Here is a 21,911-nt window from a genome sequence, read left to right as displayed (position 1 = left end):
GGGGCTTTTAATATATAATCATGATTTTCCTTATGGTTGATATGTAATGCTGCTCATAATATAAAGCTCACAATTTTTAAGATAGATTTTCTGTGGATTTCATCTGTTTATAATTATAAACATATAATGATTTTTTCATTACAGTATTTGCATTAACTTTAATTTTAAATATTATTAAAACATTTTTTCTTGGTCATTGAGTATATCAGCACCCAAGATAAGCACCTGATTTCTGACTTTGGAAGTCAATGTAGAATTTCATAAGATTATTGTGCAGCCGAATGAAATTTATAATTCAAAATTTGTATACTTTAATCAGGTAACTCATGGTTTTCACTTGTGTACTAGTAATTTTAGTTGAGGGTGCTCATGTCTGGTAAAGAGCATGTTAAGACCCTGACATAAAATATGTTCACTTTGTGCACATACCAGAAAGGTGCGGGGCTTGCAGTCAGAGAGCTTGGACTTCTCTGGCTCTTTCTGACTCTGGGCTTTCACCATCAGGTGCTGCTGTTTATTTATTAATACAAAGAGCACTTTGTCACTCTTCTATGGTAGGAACTATGAAAAGGGGCAAAGCATGCTTTCCTTCTAGCTATTCCACATGTGCCAGTGCAGGGAGTCAATCATATTAGAATAGAATTCAACTTAGAGTATAAACCGCAGCAAAGAGATGAGGACATCCCCAAAACGGAGGGATGTCATCCATGCTCATGCTCATGTTGTCTCTTCCAGAAGAGCCTGGTTTTGTGTGTGAGTTACACAGGCACACACACACACACACACACACACACACACACACACACACACACACACCAACATTTATCCTGTAGACACTATGGGAGGATCTAGGCATTTGACCTTTGCTAAGGAACACAAGTCTAGCTTTGCAAAAGGAAACATGGAGACTCTTTGTGTAAGCAGAAACTAATATCATCCTGAGCCCATAACCTGTATGGTGGCCCTCGTGGTTGTGAACCTTACAGTCTGCAGAATGATGCTATCACTGAGTTAAAGCTGTCACCAGTGAACAGCAGCTTCCAGAAATAGTGAATCACATTCCACAGTCTTTAAAAAAATAAGAAATGGTACTATGGCTTCTATGAAAAGCTCATTTTAAACAGAAGGCAGAAGGTATCACCTACAAACATTACATATACATTGTCTATACCTACAAACATTACATATATATTACTTATATCATTTTTTAGAAGTTTTAATTTGGTTTCAAAATATTTAATTAGATTCTCACTTTGTACAGATGAATAAGGCTAGTTACTTTCAAGAAGCTTAAAATATATTTGGAAAGAGGGAAGACATGTGTGACACTCCAGACTATAAATCCAACATCTCTTGTGTTAAATACATAGACATGGTGTTCAAAAGGAAAACGATTGGGGTGGACAGTAAATCCAGGCTGATGGGTAAGAGAAGAAGACTTTACAGAGGCAGGAGCATCTGATTTGCAACCCCTGTGACTGCTTGAGTTTTGTTTGGTTTTAGTTGGTATGCCACTCAGCCCTTGAGCAGGACATAAACATACTGACACTTTGCAGTTCCAGATTTAATTGTCCTACCCATCAGGATATTCAAAAAACGTCCCACATCGTTCTAATGTGCAGCTAGGCCTGAGAACTTTTATAGCTGAGCAGTGTGGTCAACTTGATTTCAGAACAGACAAGGCAGAAGTGAAGGAAGATAGACCACTTGCCTTGGACTTAACGTCTAGGCGAGTTCTACCTTTTGACACTGTCATATGACATTGTGAACTACTAATGTGTTGCATCACATTGTAGTACTCCTCAGAAGCTCATGATCCATGGTCTGAAGGTTAGAGAAGCCTGGGTCAGTAAAATACCTTTGTACTGTAGGTGGTTACATGTGGTCACATTGCATCCTGCAGGCTGAGTGTAGCTTTTAATTTTTAGCATCCTGTACATACATAGGATTTTTCTGTATCTGTATAAAATGTAGGCCTTTTCAATGTCTCCTCCCTCCTTACCATACAAGTCCTTAGGATTTGTCTTCAGAGTGAACCCTTTATTTTGTCTTATAGCTCAAAACCATATACTTCATGAGAATCTTCTAGAAACAAACTTTTCTAACTCACAGGAAAAGTGTCTCTACTATTTTAGCTATGTAGCAAACTTCTTTCATATGAGTTAAGTCTGGCTGTGTTCTTCTTGTCCCCTTTAGTTCCAGTTCTTCACCTGCTTTTGTGTGACTTTGAAGGGTCCTTGTGGTCACAGTTCTGGCCTTAGTGGAATGTATTCAGTAATTGCTCAGAGTGGTTAGGCTACATGTGTCTCACCATTCCTCTCTTTCTGATGCTCTTAGCAGAGATAGGAATTGGAATTTTATAAAGTAGGAAACTCATTTTTAGGTACTAGCTTCTCAGAAACAAAGCAGATGATGTCACAGTTATTACCACAACACCTTCATAAACCCACTTTTCTCTCAAGGTATCCAAAGAGTCTGCTAACTTGAAATCAGAGTGTAAAGAGTTACCCCCACATCTCCTCATCCTGAGTTTCTAAGAGCTCTGGATTAACCTATTATTAACTGCAAGCATAAGTATTTTTCTCATAGTAGCCATCTGCTCCTGGGTACCAGCCCCAAAATGTCTAGAAAAAAAATCGACCTGTGTTATTTATGGCTCATATTACATTTTGCTGCCAGCTTAAAGATCACCACCAACTTACTTCTTTGATTAATAGAATAATTAGTTGTATATAAAATAAAGAGTATGCTGCAGACTGGCAGCTATAAATAATAGATCTCTTCTCCAAAGAAAATGTATAAAATTACAGTGCAACTTCATAGACATACCCCACAGCCAATGACTCTCACATTACTTTATTTTCATTCTTAGATCCAGGTCAAGAGCTCTCAATAGTCTTTTGGTACCTTTGTAATTTGCAAAGTACTTTCTGACATATGCTGCTAGGTTGGTTCATGGCAATATCTCTTCATGAACACTAAAACAGTGTAGTCAACTGAACTAACAGGCAAAGAGATAAACATGTTCTGTCCAAGGCCACTGAGCTCCAGACTGCAGGGTACCAAGCAAGGGACTGCCCTGGCTGTGTAGGCTGTGGCAAACACCAAGGACCTAGAAAAAAACATTATATTAATCTTATTGAAGATACACTCACCCTCTTCCATGCAGGGAATACAAAGAGACATCACTAGCTTTCCAGAAGCTTCTGTTTCTTCTCATAGAAAGAGAATGAAGTGATTTTCATTATATATTTTCTGTAAAGATTAAATGGAACAGAACATGAAGAAACCCATGTCATCTAGATTCTGAAACACAGAAGGAGTATGTACATGAGAGGCGTCTAAAATGTAGCTCATGGCTGATTCCCATCCTTCCTTCTCCCTTTAATTCTTTTTTCTTTTGTTTCTTCTTATTACTATTATTCTTTTATCTTTTTAAAAGTCCAGTCATTAGCCCCCTCTCAGTCTACCCTCTGACTCTTTCTCATCCCATACCTCCTCCCTCCCCGCCCCTAACCATCTCCAAAGAGAATGTCCCCACCTCTCTCTGGGGCTTCAAGTCTCTCACAGGTTAAGTGCATCTTCACTGACTGAGTCTATACCAGGCAGACCTCTGCTGTGTATGTGTAAGGGGCCTCATATCAGCTAGTATGTGTTGTCTTGTTGGTGGCTTAAGTGTCTGAAAAATCTCAGGGGTTCAGGTTAGTTGAGACTGCTGGTCTTCCTATGGGGTGCCCTCCTCCTGAGATTCTTCCTGCCTTTTACTAATTCAACCACAGGGGTCACCAGCTTCTGTCTATTGGTTGGGTGTAAGTATCTGCATCTAACACTTTTGGCTGCTTGTTGGGACTCTCAGAGGGCAGCCATGAGTTCCTGTCTGTAAGCATACCATAGCATGAGTAATAGTGTCAGGCCTTGGGGACTCCCCTTGACCTGGATCCCAATATGGCCTGTCACTGGACCTTCTTTCCCTCGGGCTCTTCTCCATTTTACCCTGCAATTTTTTTAAACAGGAACAATTTTGGGTCAGAGTTTTTGAATGTGGGATGGAAACCCCATCCCTCCACTTGATGCCCTGTCTGTCTTTCTACTGGAGGTGGACTCTACAAGTTCCCTCTCCCCACTGTAGGGCATTTCATCTAAGGTCCCTTCCTTTGAGTTCTGAGAGTCTCTCATATCCCAGGTCTCTGGTACATTCTGGAGAGTCCCCCCATCTCCTACGCCCCAAGGTTGTCTGTTTCCATTTGTTCTGCTTGCCCTCAGGGCTTCAGTCTTGCCCCCACCCCAGTACCTAATTATGTTCCCCTTTCCCCTCCAACTCCCCTCTCCCACCTAGATCCTTCCCTCTCACTGCTCCACATGATTGCTTTCTTCTCCCTCCCAGGTGGGATTGAGGCATCCTTACTTGGGCCCTCAGCTTCACTTGGCTTGTTAACCTTCTTGAGTTCTATGGATTGTATCCTGGATATTCTGTACTTTTTTGGCTAATATGCACTTGTTAGTGAGTATATACCATGCATGTCCTTTTGGGTCTGAGTTACCTCACTCAGAATAATATTTTCTATTACCATCCATTTGCCTGCAAAACTCATGATGTCTTTGTTCTTAATAGCTGAGTAGTATTTCATTATGTAAATGAACCACATTTTTTGTATCCATTCTTCTGTTGTGGGACATCTGGGTTGTTTCCAGCTTCTGGGTATCACAAATAAAGCCACTATAAACATAGTTGAACATGTGCTCCTATGGCATGGTGGGGCATCTTTTGGGTATATGCCTAAGATCTGGGTCTTCAGTTAGATCTATTTCCAGTTTTCTGAGGAACCACCAGATTGATTTCCAGAGTAGTTGTACCAGTTTGCAAACCCAAATGAGTTGATTTTTCCTAGTAGTATAAACAAGGTGCTCCAGTCATGAGAGTTGTTTCAATAATGAACAGTGCTCTTGTCATGAACAGTGCTTGGTAATTCTCTGGGGTCTTATCTCAAAGACAGAGCCTGTTATAGCCATCTGGATGGAGTCTTAGTTCAAGGCTGTCATAGACTCACTGACTTCCTGTCAGCTTACAGTTTTTCACATGGCCTTCCATTGTTTCCTGCACCAAAGCACTGGTAAACACAAACCCTTTATGTAACAACCATAGTTGGATAAAGTTGGAAGAATATAGATACTTTGGGTGGTGTTATTTGATATATTTTAGTCTCAGCTACAAAATATCTTTTTCTATTTCTCAACAAAAATGGAATCTTGTAATAGAAAATTTTGTGGAGCAATTCATTTTTGATCTATAAAGGTATAAATATTTTATTGAAATTGGTAAATGAACTGTATATAGAGAAATTATAAATTATCTTTTCTAGACTTTGATAATTTTACCATTAGTCTGTCTCTCTGGCCATTACCATGTCAATTAAAAAGGAATTGTTAATTTATTTGACCTTTTTGATTTTTCTCTAAAATAGGACATTGCTGTGAGTACTCATGTAGGCTATTCAAACAAAGCCATGGCATTGCAAGCTATCATGAAGGGGCATTACAGTGCCTTGATTCCCACAAGTGTATCTTTTTACATATTGATGTTGACAAAATTAGGTGACCTGTACCATTAAAACCATCTTAGTACTGCTTTATGGTTTGGTGGACTGTATTTTATTTCTTAGATGATACAAAGTTATTTAAAGTTAATTATAAAATTTTTAATATGCATTTGGTGTTATGCAACATTTCTGGAAGCTCCTTTTCCCTTTGCTCTACTTCTCTGGACTATAAAAGATATGATGCCTAAATTTTTGCCAGTTTTTCAATGTTTTTAATGTTGACAAAAAGGAGAGCTCTGACCTCAAAGGGAGAGTGTTAATTATGGAATCAAACACAAGTGGCCATGGCCTATGAACACAGACTCAGGTTATCTGATCACATATTCTAGAAAGAGAGTTTCTGGGATACTATATTCCCCTATGTTGGCAGTTTCACAGAGCCTTTATAGGAAGTGAAAACTATAAATCAAGACATGTTTAAAATACATTGGTGGGAACATCAGACAGGCAGGTTAGAACAAATTGGCAAAAAATTCTGCTTTGGGCTTCAGATGCTATCTGACTTTTATTTTTTCTTTAGATTTTCACAACCTAATAGTCTGTACATTCCAAAAGGACTTTACCTAGCAGTCACAATGGTGCTAGGATATGTAAATAGGTTGCCAACAAATTTCTATTTAGAAGGCTAAAATAGCTAATCTAGTTTGGCTCCAGATCTGTAAAATTTCACCTCTTCAACTGTCATTGTAGTCAATTAGCCAATCAGCCTTGCAGGGTGTTTAGGAGTAGGAGTGCAGCTGTCTTTCTGGGAATTCCAGTTGTTGATCTTAGATTTCTAGCTGAAAAATAGACTTTTTTTTTCAAATAGATGAACACAAACAACTTGCAAGATAGAAAAAAGATATGACTTTGTATCCACTGTTGGGGTGGCTATGGGTTTAGAAGATGAAGTGATCCTGCACTATAGCATTCTAGTAGCATTTCTTTAGCATCTTCAGTCCCAGATGAAAGTTTGACAAGCAGCAGCAGCAGCAAGTTCCTGGTCCCATCCTGTGGGTACCCTCACTGATCTGGGATCATCTCTCTCACTGATAGTTTTAAAGGTGCCCAGAGAAGATATTTCACCATAGTGATGAGATTTAAACAATTCCTAGAGGACTATCCTAGAATATATTCTTCTAGTCTTTTTAGAAATAATGCAAACACTGAGTTCCCTATATAGCAGTGCTTTCTGATTAAAATACTCAGCGAAAGTTTGGCTTCTTCTACTGGGACACCTGACAACAATCATACATACTGTGGATAAAAAAATAAAAATAAAAAATTTATGAGAGCCTTTAGCTATTTTCTTTTGAACAAACCTACTTTCTTTCCCTTCTCTTACTTGGGCCTGATATGAAAGCATCAAGGGTTGTCATGAAGTTAAAGGAAATAAGGGGTTGCAAATGATTTGCTTCAGGAAAAAATTCCTTTACTCTGTTATTTCCATAAGATTATTTCATGACTAGAGAAGGAACATTATCCTTTTAATCCAACTGTAATCTTTCTATCAAAAACCGAAGACTATAAGTGAATAAGTCAGTAAACATATAAATAAATCATTGCTAAATTATTGCAAAAGAAACACATAATACTTGCCTATTTATCTCACAACTTGTCACTTGAAGAAATAGAGTTTAAAGAAAAATATTTTTATAGGATATCAACAGGAACAATCTGCTTGATATTAAAATAAGTCATTTCAATATGCTTTAGCTTAGATCTTTCTGTACAATACAGAGAATAGAACTTGTCAATCACTGAATTTCAAGGGTGTTGTAAAATGGACTATATAAGCCAATGTCCTTGCACATACTTGACAAAACTTGTAAGCACAAGACTTGGACCATAGATTCTCAGTATTGTTCTTATTGCTAAAACTTCACAGCCACTAACCTTTGAATTTAACCATATATAGGGCATAGATCTAATTAAGTAGAACATCAACTGAAAATTGTAAGCTCATTCTGCTTTGGGAAAGAGCTCTTTCTCCATATATACAGTAATGAAATACATTCCAAGGTCAAACAAGGACTTTCCTTAAAACCATTTAGGGTTCACTTCAAAGCAAAGGGGAAAAAAGAACTCAATAAAAACGTTCCTTCTTTCAATGTTTTTTTTAGCTAAGATTAAATATTGTATATGTGAGACTGGTAGTTGTCAGGTGAACTGAAACGTTTTGTCTCCATCCCCATTTTATTTTAGGTCCATGATTCTTTAGCCACATGTATGCCTATGCTTTTAGTGAACACATCCCTTTAGGAAATGTCACTCATCTGGAACATAGGGAGAAAAATTAGCTATATACCTGTTCCCAAAATAAAGTTTTTCTTTCTACCAGCTGCCTCATAAAATCAAGCCAAGGCCTCCTGCTTCAATAAAAGTTTTCATTGGTTCAAAGTTGCTTCCAACTGAATTAGATATTGGAATTGATTTCAATATAAAGAAAAAATATTTTGAGATTTTAAGGTTTAGTAAGGTGAGAACAAACACCTTTTAAATCCAAATTTCAGTTATGAAGGGAATTTATATACTTCAATTCATTATCTTTATTTAAGTACAAGAATAGAAATTATAGAAAGGTTAAATATCCATACCTCAATATTGTAAGACTGTTTAATTTGACTGATGCAAATATTCTTCCTGAGATTGAAATTTGACCAATATAACCAAAGCTGTGTACATATAAAAATATCATTCTTATTTCAATGGCCTAGAAGATTTAGAACACATTATCCAGACAATCCTTATATTATTACCAATAAATAATTTTTGTAAACATTAAAGAAAACCTGATATTTTAAATTCTGTCTAAATTCATAACCTAATGCTATTTTCATATGGCAAAGTGTGGTGGGGATGCCATTATTTTAGAAATATGAACTCAGGTTCTGCACAATCACAAATTTTATAAAGTTTCTATCAACAAGGAATAAAAATGAACAAATGTAAAGACTTCTAATAAACATATTTATGAAGTGGAGAATTCATTTAAGACAGACAACTCAGAAGATGCAGCACAGATCTCTAATATGCATTTGTATAAACATAAAAGCTGAGAAAGGGAATTCCATTGCTAAAACATGTAGGATTTCCTTCAATAAAAAATTGTAAATTTGAAAAGGTCACTTTTATTTACTGTATTCACCCAACCAAAAAAAAATGTACTGTAGAAATTTAAAATACAGCCATGAAAATAGTAATTATAAGGTAATGTGAAGCATTAGAACAGACTCACCTCCAAGTCACAGACAAGTATCAGCCAGTAATGAGAACCTCAAGAGCTCAGTCTAATACTTGTGGTAATGTTAACAACTTGTGTGTATATATGTGTGTATACATGTTCAAATGAGTATGCATGTTTGCTTGTGTGTACATGTGTGTATGTGACCCTCTCTCTCTCTCACTTTCTCTCTCTCTCTCTCTCTCACTTTCTCTCTCTCTCTCTCTCTCTCTCTGTGTGTGTGTGTGTGTGTGTGAATGTAAAGGTATGTATAGGTATATAGGAATACCCTGGATCTTTAGATCTGCCTCAATTTTTGATCTCATTGGGACCTGAGGATTGCTGATAATCTAGGCTCCCTGGCCAGTGAGCCTCAGGAATGCATGTACTTCTGCCTCATCAGCCCATGGATGTTAGGCAAGAACCACAAAGCCTGTCTATTTTATGTGAGTTCTGAGAATAAAACTTAGGTCTTGGTGCTTTTATGAAAATCCCTTTACCGGCCACAGTTCTCTAACCACTGGAAACATTGTATGACAAAGGAGATGCTACAGAGTTTCCTGTGTGTGTGTGTGTGTGTGTGTGTGTGTGTGTGTGTGTGTAACGGTGAGTGGCAGCATAAAGGCAGTGGGGGATGGGCTGTCCCTATACTTATGAGTGCTAGGTACTTCACCACTTAAAAGAAATTCTTTTAGCTTTTCTGAGATCATTATGGACACTCAGAAACATGAAGTATGGAATAGACACAATACCCTCTCCCCAAAATTTAGTGTGTGTGTGTGTGTGTGTGTGTGTGTGTGTGTGTGTATGTATATATAGTCTACTTGTGCATGTGCCCTCCAAGGTCAGAAGAGAGTGTCTGATGCCCTGGGCTTGAAAGCTAAGTGCTTGTGAGCTGCTCCTAACCACTGAGCCATCTTTCTAGGCCTGCAAAGTGGTGGACGTAGGATCTGAATTTGTTTCTCTTTTTACTTCACTCTAATTATTGCCCGGACATTGTGCATTTCTTCCTAAAAGCAATCCCCAATTGTTTCCTGTCTCTATAATTGTATGATTTTGCAGATTGTGTTTTAAGTTTACACTTTAGAACTGCGAGCTGCATCGTTCCTTCTCTCTATTTATCTCTTGTCTCAATCACAAGGTCTGAGAAAAATGAGAACTATGCTGGTTTTGTTTGAACTGAGAACATTCTAAAACATTTGGCTGAGCCTCAAATTCTTGTTAAAATAATGTTATTTATAACTTTCTGCTTGGTTAATTTTATTTTAACTTCGGCTGCTTTTCTCTGGAGACTGTTCTATCTTGATAGTGAAGTTGGCTTCTTGGAAACTTGGATCACCTTACACCTTTTAAGCAAGACTCTGGGTCTTTGCTTGTTTGGTACATACAAGTTTCTTAGACACTTGCTTCAGCCCCTACTGCAGCTACCTGCAGGATATCTCTCACTGGCTTGGAGTTGGAATATGAGCAGTGAGAAAGGCATTATTTACCCAGGAATTGAGCCATGGCTTCACATGTGGCACAAAACAAAATGCATTCATCAACAGCATAGGTGACATTTTGGAGCCTGACTTTGGAGTGGTCTAGCCAGCTCTCTCCCTGATGCTGTAAGAGGAATACAGAGTTCTTTCCTCTTATATTTCTCCTCGGGAGGGTTCTTATAATTAGAAGGTTAGTTGAGCTGCTAGAACAGCCTGGCACCTTCCATTGACTTTGGAGCACATGATCTGATTTTTAGACAGGAAGGAGGTAAAAGGCAAACTGGCGGAATCACCCATTGCCAAGAACAGAGAAGTGACAGAACAGACCTGAAAGCAGTGAGCTGTTGTCCCATGGCACCCACTCCCCCAATTCAAACTGAAAAAATGAAAGTGTTTACAATAGAAAGCAGTGTGAAGCCCAGAGGCTAAGGATTTGTTATTTAGGGCTGAAGAAATAGCTTAGGAGTTAAGAACACTGGTGGGACTTCCAGGGGACCTGGGTTCAAATATTAGCATGGTAACTCATACCTGTCAGTCCAGAGGGTAAGATACTGTCTTAAACATCCATGTAACCCCCCCCCCACACACACACACACTATGAAAAAATAATTTTAAGCAGGGAATTAAATGAATATAGTCTCCAAAAGACCATTGAAATAGTTGTCAGTGAAATAGGATTTCTCAATTGTGCATGCCAGGAACAGTTGTCCTAAAGAATCAGACATGCATGCACGCACACACACATGCACACACAGACACAGACACACACACACACATACACATACACACACACAGAGAGAGAGAGAGAGAGAGAGAGAGAGAGAGAGAGAGAGAGAGAGAGAGAGATACAGAGACATAGAGACAGAGACATAGAGACAGAGACATAGAGACACAGAAAGAGAAAGTGAAGACAACCCAACAGTGCTGCTGTGGATCTGTAAAATCCCAGGACTTGAGCCTGTGCTTCATTCAGCTTTCAGCAACTGCCACCCACTCACCCCCACCCCAGTGCATGCTAGAGGCTCAAGTCCCATTTGTTTGTCCCTTCCTGGGAGCCAAACACCTATTGATCTTCTCTGAACAACACTTATACTCTGTAATATTTAGGGAGTGTTCTGTAAACTGCAAAGGAGAGGCCTCTGACTAAACACTAATATGCAGTGTTCTTTTAGTAAAATAGTGAACAATTGGTGCAATTAAAGGCCAGTGGAAACCTGGAAGAAATGAAGCTCTCCTTTGAGGGACAATAACTTTTGTTATTTATTTGTTCTATCTATCTATCTATCTATCTATCTATCTATCTATCTATCTATCTATCTTATTTTTTTCTTGTAAGGAAAAATTAGATCACAGAAGGAAATTTATGAGATTAGAACTGTTAACACAGCATTCTTTAGCTGATGTTGATGCTAAGAAAAATAGGACCCACAGCTTCAGGCTGCACTGTGTAATTGAAATGGCACTTCTTAATGTGTTATGTTTGTTAGGGACCAAAGATTCAGGGCCCCCTTTAACTTCTGTTGTAGGCTGGTATCATTACTTTTATAATGCTGTTTTCTTATGCTCTTTTCCAAATTCTATATTTTCTTCAAATTTTATTTTTTATTTATGTATTTATTTTTATTTTTTATTACCATTTTGTAATTTATAAAGTATAAGATACACTTAACATCCAGTCCTTCATCTTTGACCATTAAATAGAACACTCTTATTTATCCTAACTTAAAAGACTTATAAATCCGTACGTTACATCCCTCCTGGTTTAGCTTGTATTCTATCTGAGAACTGTCTTCTCAAATATATTTTCTCAATGTTAAATAGCCTGGTTTGGCTATGAGACTATAAGTAGTCTTTCAATTCTGTCAGAAATCTGAGAATGAGCAACATTATCTGAAAACATAAGAAGCCTAACTCAACTTCCAGAACTGAGACAAGCTGTAGAGACTGCTACCTACCCATACAGCTCTAGAAAGTCAGGAAGCTGGAGCATCAGTCTTCAGCCTTCTGGACCAAGATCTCTATAAACATTTAAAGCTCATGAGAACCAGCTTAGCATATCAGCTGTACCTCGTGTTACAGGCTGTGAAGAACTAGTTACACTTGGGACAACAGGATTCACTGCCAAGTTTGGGACAACAAAGTGTCTTCCATGGAGACCAGAACACAAGAAAAGTGTGTTTCAGGCCACATATACCTGGAGATACTATGCTCTGAGAACAGGCCCTTAAATTGAGGTAATGCAGCTATGGGTTTGTGCCTCACAGTAGGTTAAGTGTGTCCTTCCTGGTAGCAGGGGTAAGCACAGGCATGTGGGACAGAGTGATAATATATCTGAGAGAGAGAGAGTGAGTGAGAGAGAGAGAGACAGAGAGACAGAGAGAGAGAGTAAGAGAGAGAGAGAGACAGAGAGACAGAGAGACAGAGAGAGAAAGACAGAGAAAGAGACAGACAGAGAGAGAGAGAGAGAGAGAGAGAGAGAGAGAGAGAGAGAGAGAGAGAGATGGGGGTGAGGGAGGGAGGACAGCTTGAGACAGTTGACAGTTGGAATACGAATATAATATTTAACTGAGTTGACGTCATGTTAAAGGATCATGGTTACTGGGAAACAATATTAACTATCAGTTATTCAAGATGATGATAAAATCATGAAACCTGTTTTCCAACTGTTACAATAAGAGAAAACTATAAAGATAAACAGATACCTGCAGCAGTGACAATGACAGGCCAGCTGCCTTGTTGCTGGATGCTCCGAAAGGGTATATTCTTATTGTTCTAGCGGTTCTTATTTCTTTTTATGTTAATAAAACTTCTGCATATTTAAACAATTTCTTGAGATTAATAGTCATAACATGTCTTCCAATTTACTGAACTGATTGACTAGAATTTAAATTTTTTTACCGCATTTTTTTCAGTAACTATAACTGCTTCAAACCACTAGAAGGTTCAAAAGGAAGATGATTGTCTTGCCTTGTTGTGGTTCTCATAGACCTGCCTTTGCCAGCCTCTTGTATGATCCTATATTTGTGGTATATGATTTGGTGAAAATTGTGAGTTATTATGCTTTGCTCTACAAGGTTCTTAAATGATCAGACCTTCCTGAACAAAATGAAAAGATACTCTAAAACTGTTTTGTTGTTTTTTTGTTTGTTTGTTTATTTTTGGTAGTATGAGAAAAGGATAATTTTATATTAATTTGTCTTTGCTTATATCTGTTTCTATCTTTTCTTTATTAAAATTGTAACACAGTCCGTTGTATTGAGTGCTCAGAAAATATGGACTGTGGAGGCAAAATGACAGAAAATAGTTCGGTGTCATAATGATCTAAAGCATAATCTCAAGTGACTCTGAAAGGCATATATTTATAAAATGCATTGTCCAGACTCTAAAAGCTGCAGCTAATGGGAGAATAAAATATTTTAAGATACCATGTAGGGCCCTGTTTTAGAAGACAAACAAGTTGTTCTTATAGTTATGCAATTCCAGGTTCTGCTCTGGTGAGGCAGAGTACCCCTCCCCTGGCATCCGGGAAAGAGAGAAATCAACATGGACATTGTCTTTAGCTGGAGGCAGATGGAACAGGACCATTGTTTTGATGTTTGTAATTGCAAATGGAAACATTACTTAATGAAGCCAAGCTTTACCAGGGACTCACTTAATGATGTTTTCTTGGCTTAGGATAAAACAGGCTAGAAATCTGTTTGCCTTAGAAGGCTGGGAAGGGATCAAAAAACTGCCCTTCAAAAGGAAGTGATCCAGTTGTCTAGATGTGGAATTTTTAAATGCTAATTGAGCCTGCCCTGAAGTGGCTGATCCTGGGATAAAGTTACTGCAGAAATATGTGCTTAGGTTTCCCTTAAATTATTTAAAAGAGACTTAGTAGTTGCTTAGAAGTGGCTTCATAGTTCTAGTCCCAAGGGCACAGTGAGCCATATGTACTCACTACAGTGCACAAGAATAGAGACAAATCCAAAACTTGGAGCCAGGCCTGGAGGCACAGGCCTGTAATCCCAGCTAGTTAGGAGGCTGAGTTAGAAGATTATAAATTCAAGGTCAATTCAGGCCGCCGAGTTTGATTCTGTCTCAAAATAACAGCTAAAAAGAGGGCAGGAGATATAGCTCTCAGAGACAGAATGCAGCACCATGAAACAAGCGATGAACAAATACAACAGTAAGGTAATAACTGAACCCATCCTTAATAAATTCATGTGGCGAGATCTGCATTTAACAGATGAGATCTAGCACTCTCTAGTAAAGCAAGAACGGCCTGTAAAAATGAAAGACTAGTAGTGATAGGAAATCTAATTCCAAGCATAGGGATTTCTTAGAAAAAAATCAGAGTGGGGATAAAATTATAACATAGTAAGCTAATCAATTTTATGTTACACATGTCCAGAAAGGCAATATTAAATTAAGAGAGATGGTTATCCCAGAATAATTAAAAAGTAGTGAAAATGACTTTGGGCTAGGACAGGGAAGTTGGCTCAGATACTTTGGTCATCCTGATAAGCCCTTAGAAACAGTGATCACCTGGAGTGTTTACTTTGTTTATTGTTTTGCTTGTTCCTTGACTGTTTGCATCTATTGTATTGCTAGTTCCTTAACCTAGAACTGACCTTAATACTTGCATCTAATTAAAATGGTATAAAAGCAAAAGGAGGAGGGGGAATGGGTTAGGAGGGTTTCAAGGGAGGGGAAATGGGGAAAGGGGATGACATCTGAAATTTAAGTAAATAAAATATCCAATAAAAAAGTGTCAAGAATAAGTATTTGTCACAACACTTCTGCCGCTACCAGAAAGAAGAAGATTTTCTAGTGGCCCATGAGTTTGTCAGTAAAGCAGTCAAATTCTACAGCACTGTCAAAGGCCCATCTATGAGTTCACCAGTCATGAAAGTACATTGCAACTGAAATAAACCAAAAAAGAATCAGAGTGTTTAAAAATAGAATTTTGTGCTTGATTCACCACAGGCATTTATCATAACTAACGTATTAGTGCTGGCATCTCTGAGTGATGAAGACATAATTAACATCTATCAAGTATCAAACTGACCAGGCACTGTGGTAGGGATTTTTATATTATGTATCTTACTGAATTTGCTTAAAGGAGTAAGTTTGGGCAATTCAGTCAAATGATTATTTAGAATGTTGAGTACTTTTGTTTAATCTTGAGACTTCCATAAGATGAGATCTCTCTCTTAAAATAATCACTAGCATTATTGCTTTATCATGATGGACAGCAAAAAGTCTTGCTGCAGCCTGTGCTCTGCAGAGAAATCAAGGCATGCTGGAACTTTGGAGAGGTTAGGTGCTCCTTCCCCCCCACCCCCCCACAGTTTAAGTTAACATCATAAGCACCTTGGCATTCTGTTCTTATCAAGTGAAAACTGATTGTATTCTTCCTTTGTGGCAAGTATGTGAAATTAGTGTATTTCAATATAATATTTTCTTGGGAGTTTGGAGAGATGACTAAGTAGTTAAGAGTATTTGCTAATAATCTTAGATTTCTTTTGCGGTGATTAACACCAAGATTGAACACAGCTTGGTTTATTTTGCTTACATTTCCACATCTCAGTCAATCTTCCAGGGAAATCAGAGAAGGAGCCTGGAGACAGAAACTGACACAGAAGTCTCAGGGAGCCTTGCTTACTGACTCATTCTCCATGGCTTGCTCACTTTGCTTTCTTAGAGCACCCAGGACCATCAGCCCAGGGGTGGCACTGCCTATAGTAAGTTGGCCCCTTCCACATCAATCATCAATCAAGATAATGTCCCACAGGCTAATCTTTTGGGGCATTTTATGAGTTGAGTTTCCCTCTTTCAAAATGACTCTAACCAAGAAGCTAGCATACTGTTCTTGCAGAGGCCTGACTTTGGCTCCCAGCACTTTCACTGGGCTGTATGTAGCCTCCTGAGTCTCAAGCTCCAAGAGATCAGAAGACTTTTGCAACCTTAGCAGGTGCCTGCACGCATGTGCACACTCACAGAGACACATATACACAAATACATAAGTAAATAATAAAATAAATCTCCAAATATTAATACATGAATAAAAATGTCTCTTTCAAATTGGTCATTCCTCACTTTTCTTGGTTTATGTGAATTCATCTTAGTGGGGGAACTGGTGCCTTTATTTTATGTGTTTTCTATAGGGCAGAAAGCCTGCCTGTTATCGGCTTTGTACAGTGCTCTCCTTGTTAATAAGGCTGATTTCTCCTCCCCATTTCTACTTCCGTTTAGAAATCTCTTGCTGGTTAATTTTGTGAGTTTTATGTGTTGACTGCTGTGTTACAAAATCCTTTAGATTAAACCATACAGAAGAAAGAGACTAATAAAATAAACATTATTTAATTATTTCAATCACATATTTTTGTTTGAATAAATTGGCCTCCATTCTAATATTTTGAAATAACTAACATAGCTTTAGAATAAAGTATTTCTTGCATAAATAAAGTGATTCATTGTGAGAAAAAAAAACAGGAATGATTTTAACCTCAGTTTGGTAATATTGTTAAATTTAAATTTCCATGGTGTGGCTGAAATCTTCTGCCTTGAGATTCAGACCTTCAATCCAATTCTGACCTTTTTCTTCAGAATGAGATCAGTTATTGTCGGGTTCTTAAGTTTTCCTTCTCTATGAAGCTGAGGTTGAATTAAATTATTTTTAAAAGTTATTTGTAAGTTCTTAGATTCTGCAAGGGAGTGTGTTATTAAAGGATCTTTTGAGAGACAAATCAAAATGATTTTGGAACTTTAATTCTACAACTTGTAGGGCATCAGTATGGATCTAATATGGAAAAGCCTGGTAGGAGTGACACTTCTAGCTGGTTCTCTTATGGTTCTTGCTACTATTCTCCATGTGACAAAAGGCACCTAGAAGGAGGAGAGTTTTATTTTGTATCAAGTTTGAGAGGACAGTTCCTCATAGTTGGAAAGACATACTACCCAGAAAGGCTGACACTTTGGCAAGAGCAAAAGGTTAGCTGCTCGTATCTTTACAGATCAGAAAGCAGATATAGGATGGGAAGTAGGAATGAGCTGTTCTTCAAGGTCCCTTCTCTGGCACCGCCCCTTCCTCTTACTAGGCCCCATCTCCCAGATAACATCACTATCTGGGGACCAATTGTTCAAAAGCATGAGCTTGTGGGAGCTACATTACACTCAGAACACAGACCATGCTGTAGTTGTCCTCAGGCCGTAGCCTCCTGAGTGCTAAGATTATGTAATTGGGAGTAAACAAAACCAGTTAAACTGTGAAGGCACCAGCATCTGATCCTCATTACCAGCAAAGCTGTTCAGTATAAATATGATGTGCACTGTATACATCATTCTCCTTTTCTAATGGTCAAATTGGAAGCTTTTAAAAATAAAAGGAGTTTCACTGTTAAATTTAGGTACTACTGTATACTCTAAATATCATTGCCTGAAAGTGTTATCAATTAAGAAACTCTAAAGAGATTGCATACATTTCATTAAAAATACCTAAATCTTCAAAATCTGATGCCTATTTTTAAATTACAAGAAGGCTTATTTTGGATCATCCACATCTTAACTGCTCTGTAGCTACACATAGCTATGGCTGTAATAGCAAATAATGTAAGTCAAGAAAAAAATACTTCAATCACAGCATTTAAAACTACTTATTAAAATATGTGAAAATGGCTTTCATACTTTTGTATTCAACTAAATTTCAATTAATCTTTGGAGATAGTGTGTGCTGAGTTTTGACAATGTGGCCACTCATATCCAGACTACATTGCAAGGATGTCAATCATCTTTTGGAGAATGTAGGTTGTGCAGTGAATCCCAATTATCTGTTGCTTGTGACAGCAGGGTGATGGCTTTGCCTGGAGTTTCAAAACTGGACTCAACTTGAAAGTGACACAGCTCATTGTGTTCATACCCAAACTAATGCTGTATCAGAAAATCTATCTTTCCACTGCTTCTAGAATATTGACCAATGCCACAGGTTTATGAAAGCATCACATCTGCTGCAGACAGACAGCCTTTCACTCAAATCCAAAGCAGGGAAGGCTCTATCAAACTATACCATGTTTTAGATGAGCGATTGAGAGAAGAGATTATGTAATAATTAGTTCATCGAGATAAAATATTTAAGGAAAATGTATTAACTTTAAAAAATGAAACTAGAAACTTAATTTCCCTTTTCTCATCTTAAATATATTTATTCACATTTTTTATTACACTAGTTTGTGTGTGTGTGAGTATGTTGGGGTAGATGGTAATGTGGTACTCACATGCCACAGTCTGTGTCAGAGGACAACTTGTGGGAGTCAGCTCTGTTTTCTCCCTCCACCACTTATGCTCACAGACAAAATTCAGGTCATAAGGCTTGGTGACAAGTACTTTTATCCACTGAATCGTGTTACCTAACCTTTCCCCAGTAAAAGAACATTTTTGTTTGTGTCAATTTGTGTGTGTGTGAGTGTGTGTGTATGTGTGTGTGTGTGTGTGAATGCAGATACACATGTGTTTGGAGTGGAGAATAACCTCAAGGTATGGTTTTCATCATCCATTTTGCTTGAGATAGGATTCCTGCTTGTTGCTGTATATATCGTGTTAGCTGTCCCAGGAGTTTCCTTCCTTTGCCTTCCATCTTGCCATAGAATCATAGGGGCTATAGATGCATGCTACCATATCAAAATTTATATAAGGCTCTGGGAATCTGAACTCAGTTCCTCATACTTCTGAAATGAGATAGTAGTGTTACTTTTCTAATTGGCAGAATCTATCATCACCTGGGAATCAGGTAAACACATGCCTGTGGAAGATAGTCTTGATTGTGATGTGGGAATTCACTGGGAGGGTGTTGCTTTCTAGGCAAAAAAATCCTAGAATGAATGAACTAGAGTAATTAAGTAGATCCCTTCCTTGTATTCGTTTCTCTTTGCTTCTGACTGTGAGTGCAATTTGACCAATTGCTTCAGCCTCTATCTGCCTAGAGCACCCCACCATGATGGACTGTACCAAGGGCTGTACCCTTGAACTGTGAGTAAAATAAACATTTCATGCCTTAAGTTGCTTTTGTCAGGGTATTTTATCACAGCAACAGGAAAGGAGATGAAGACATACAGCAAGCATTTAACCTGCTGAGCCCTCTCCACAGCTGAATTTATCTCTTTTTCTTTTGGTTATATACTTATGCCTAGAAATGGGCATATGAGGCATTTTTATAAAGCTCTCATTCAGAACATGGCTAAAATTCAGTTTAACTCAGATTAAACACGTGTCTCTGCCCAACTAAGCCCATGTTTGTAGACACAGATTTTTTTTTGTTTTGTTTTGGTAATACCTTTTATGACAAGTTAATTCACAAGTATGCATATTTTCTTCATGAAATTTCAAACTGTATCCAACTCTTATAACTCAGACCATTTTTCAAATTCATTTGTTATTTGTAAGTTTTAAATGTATGTCTCAACAATTACATGGAAAGCTTAAAGTAGGTGTTAAACTTATATTGAGTTAGTAGAAAACATCAGGGTGTGTCTGAGATCAAACATAGTTTCTTGTACACACTAGGCAGGTGTTTTACACTGAGCAGGCCCCTCATCCAAGACACTAAAAATTGAAGCCAGGTTTTTCTCCTGACTTTTGATTTATGGGTAGTTTTAACAACTTCTTTAAGTAGTTGTTGTCTCTGAAGTTAAGTCCTCCACAGGCTGGCCTCCAACTCAGTATTGGTCTGAGGATGACATTGAATTTCTGATCTTCCTGCCTCCATCTTTTTAGAGGTACAGACATGCACCACTATGCCTGTTTTCTGCTGTGCTAGAGAGAGAGCCAAGGGCTTCTTGGATTCTAAACAAATAAGTTGGCCACAATCTCAGCTCCTGAAGTTAGGGATTTTAAGATGCTCAACAGAAAAGAGATGTTATGTGGATCTAAGCTGTTTTAGTGTCCTCAGGGATGTTTCATTGTCTTACAATTTGACCACTTCTAAATCTGGTACCTTGAACAACTATAGTGGAATCTTCTTCCTAAAACCTTGGATAGTGGTAGTATGCTTCTCTCCTTCATAAAAATTGGGTCTCTCAGAGTAAATATTAGGATATTTTTTTCTTTTTTAAATTATTTTATTGGCTGTTTTATTTATTTAGAATTTTAACCTTTACCATAATTCTCAGATGCTTCTCCACATAACCAGACTGGGAACACTTTCATAGTTTGTTCTATCACTTGGAAAAATACATTAAAAACTTTAAATACATATATATCAAAGCCAATGGATCTCAAACCTAGGAACAGAGTTTATATGAGATTTCAGAGTTTCCTTGTGTAAACACAATTACTTCTACTATACCCTATATAACTAATAAAAGGAGGCAGAATTTTAGACAACCTTTCAATTCCTAGCTTTTGTTTCTTTAGTTTGTGTTTGCTGAGGATCAAGTTTGTGGCCTTAATATGCTAAACAAGCACCATGAATGAGCTACATGTTGAGACTCAACATTCAGGATTTTATGAAATGGTTGTGTTACATTTTTTTTTTTTTGGCTATGCAAAACACTAGACAAAGCAACTTGAGTAGTAAAGGCACACTGGGGCACATTGTGAGGCTACAGTTCATCATTATAGGAAAGGGATGGTGGCAGGAAGCTGAAGCAGCTAGTCCATAGTCAAGAGGGAGAAAAAGATGGATGCTCATGCTAGGATGATATTCTGTTTTTTATTCAGTGTAGTACCCCTACCCATGGAATGATGACAACCACATTCATGGTGACTCTTCCCTTAATTAAACTGCTCTAGAATGGCTAATCTTACACAAGTCAGACATATGTCTCCTAGGTGGTTCCAAATCCAGTCATATCAAAGTGAAGATTAACCATTTACTTGAATTCAAATTAGTCAAACAGGTCATCATTCTGAATTAATTCTACTCAATAAAGCTTTTAGTATGAATTATGAGTTAATATTCTTCAAAAAAACCTCTGTAAGTAAAGTCTCCTAAGCATATCTCTAGCTTATAAGGTATATGGAATTTTAGATAATAGAAGAGGATACTTATATCCCCTACCCTCAGTGGCTATTATTATTTATATAGGTTTATGTAAATTTTATGCAAATTTAGCAGATCTTATATTCCAAAACATATGGTCATAATAACTATTTTATTCTCCAGAAGTTGTTCTCCAGTTGATGATCTATGTAGCCCACTACACTACTGTGACATTTATCACCATCTTACTTAGATACCTGACTTGCAATATGTGAATATAGAGCTGAAGTAAGACGCTGGCTTTTCTTTTTTCTTGGATGAATTATTCTCAGCAAATATCTGGGGATCATTCTTTGAAGTTTCTTCTTTAGTTCTGAGATACAGCTCCAATTGATTCTTCTTCTTTTTTTTTTTTTTTTTTTTTGCCACAAAATAAAAGTCTCTCAGATTACAATTTTATTGAGTAAAAAAGATATACTCTCAGATGAATGAAAAGTCTTCCTAAGTTTTATTAGTCTTAAAAGTGACTTTTACCAGGAGCCAAATTTAGGAAGAAGCCATTCCTATCTCTAGAATGTAAAAAAAAAAAAAAAAAATTAAGGGGTGATGATTTCATTAATTTTCAGAGTATTACAGCCAGCTGGCAGAGGCTTTCCTATATGATTATACCTTAC

General features: G+C 37.5%; 1 long non-coding RNA gene across 4 annotated transcripts in view; it reads left to right on the top strand.

Annotated features, from left to right (window-relative positions):
• The window catches only part of LOC143441859 (uncharacterized), a 68,182-nt gene that overhangs the window by 18,827 nt on the left and 27,444 nt on the right, over positions 1-21,911 (top strand). The gene's annotated exons all lie outside the window — the stretch shown is intronic.

The sequence above is a fragment of the Arvicanthis niloticus genome, chromosome 4 (assembly GCF_011762505.2).
Source record: "Arvicanthis niloticus isolate mArvNil1 chromosome 4, mArvNil1.pat.X, whole genome shotgun sequence".
Taxonomy (NCBI): Eukaryota; Metazoa; Chordata; class Mammalia; order Rodentia; family Muridae; genus Arvicanthis; species Arvicanthis niloticus.
The sequence above is the reverse complement of the archived record's forward strand: the minus strand, read 5'-3'. Positions and strand labels throughout refer to the sequence as shown.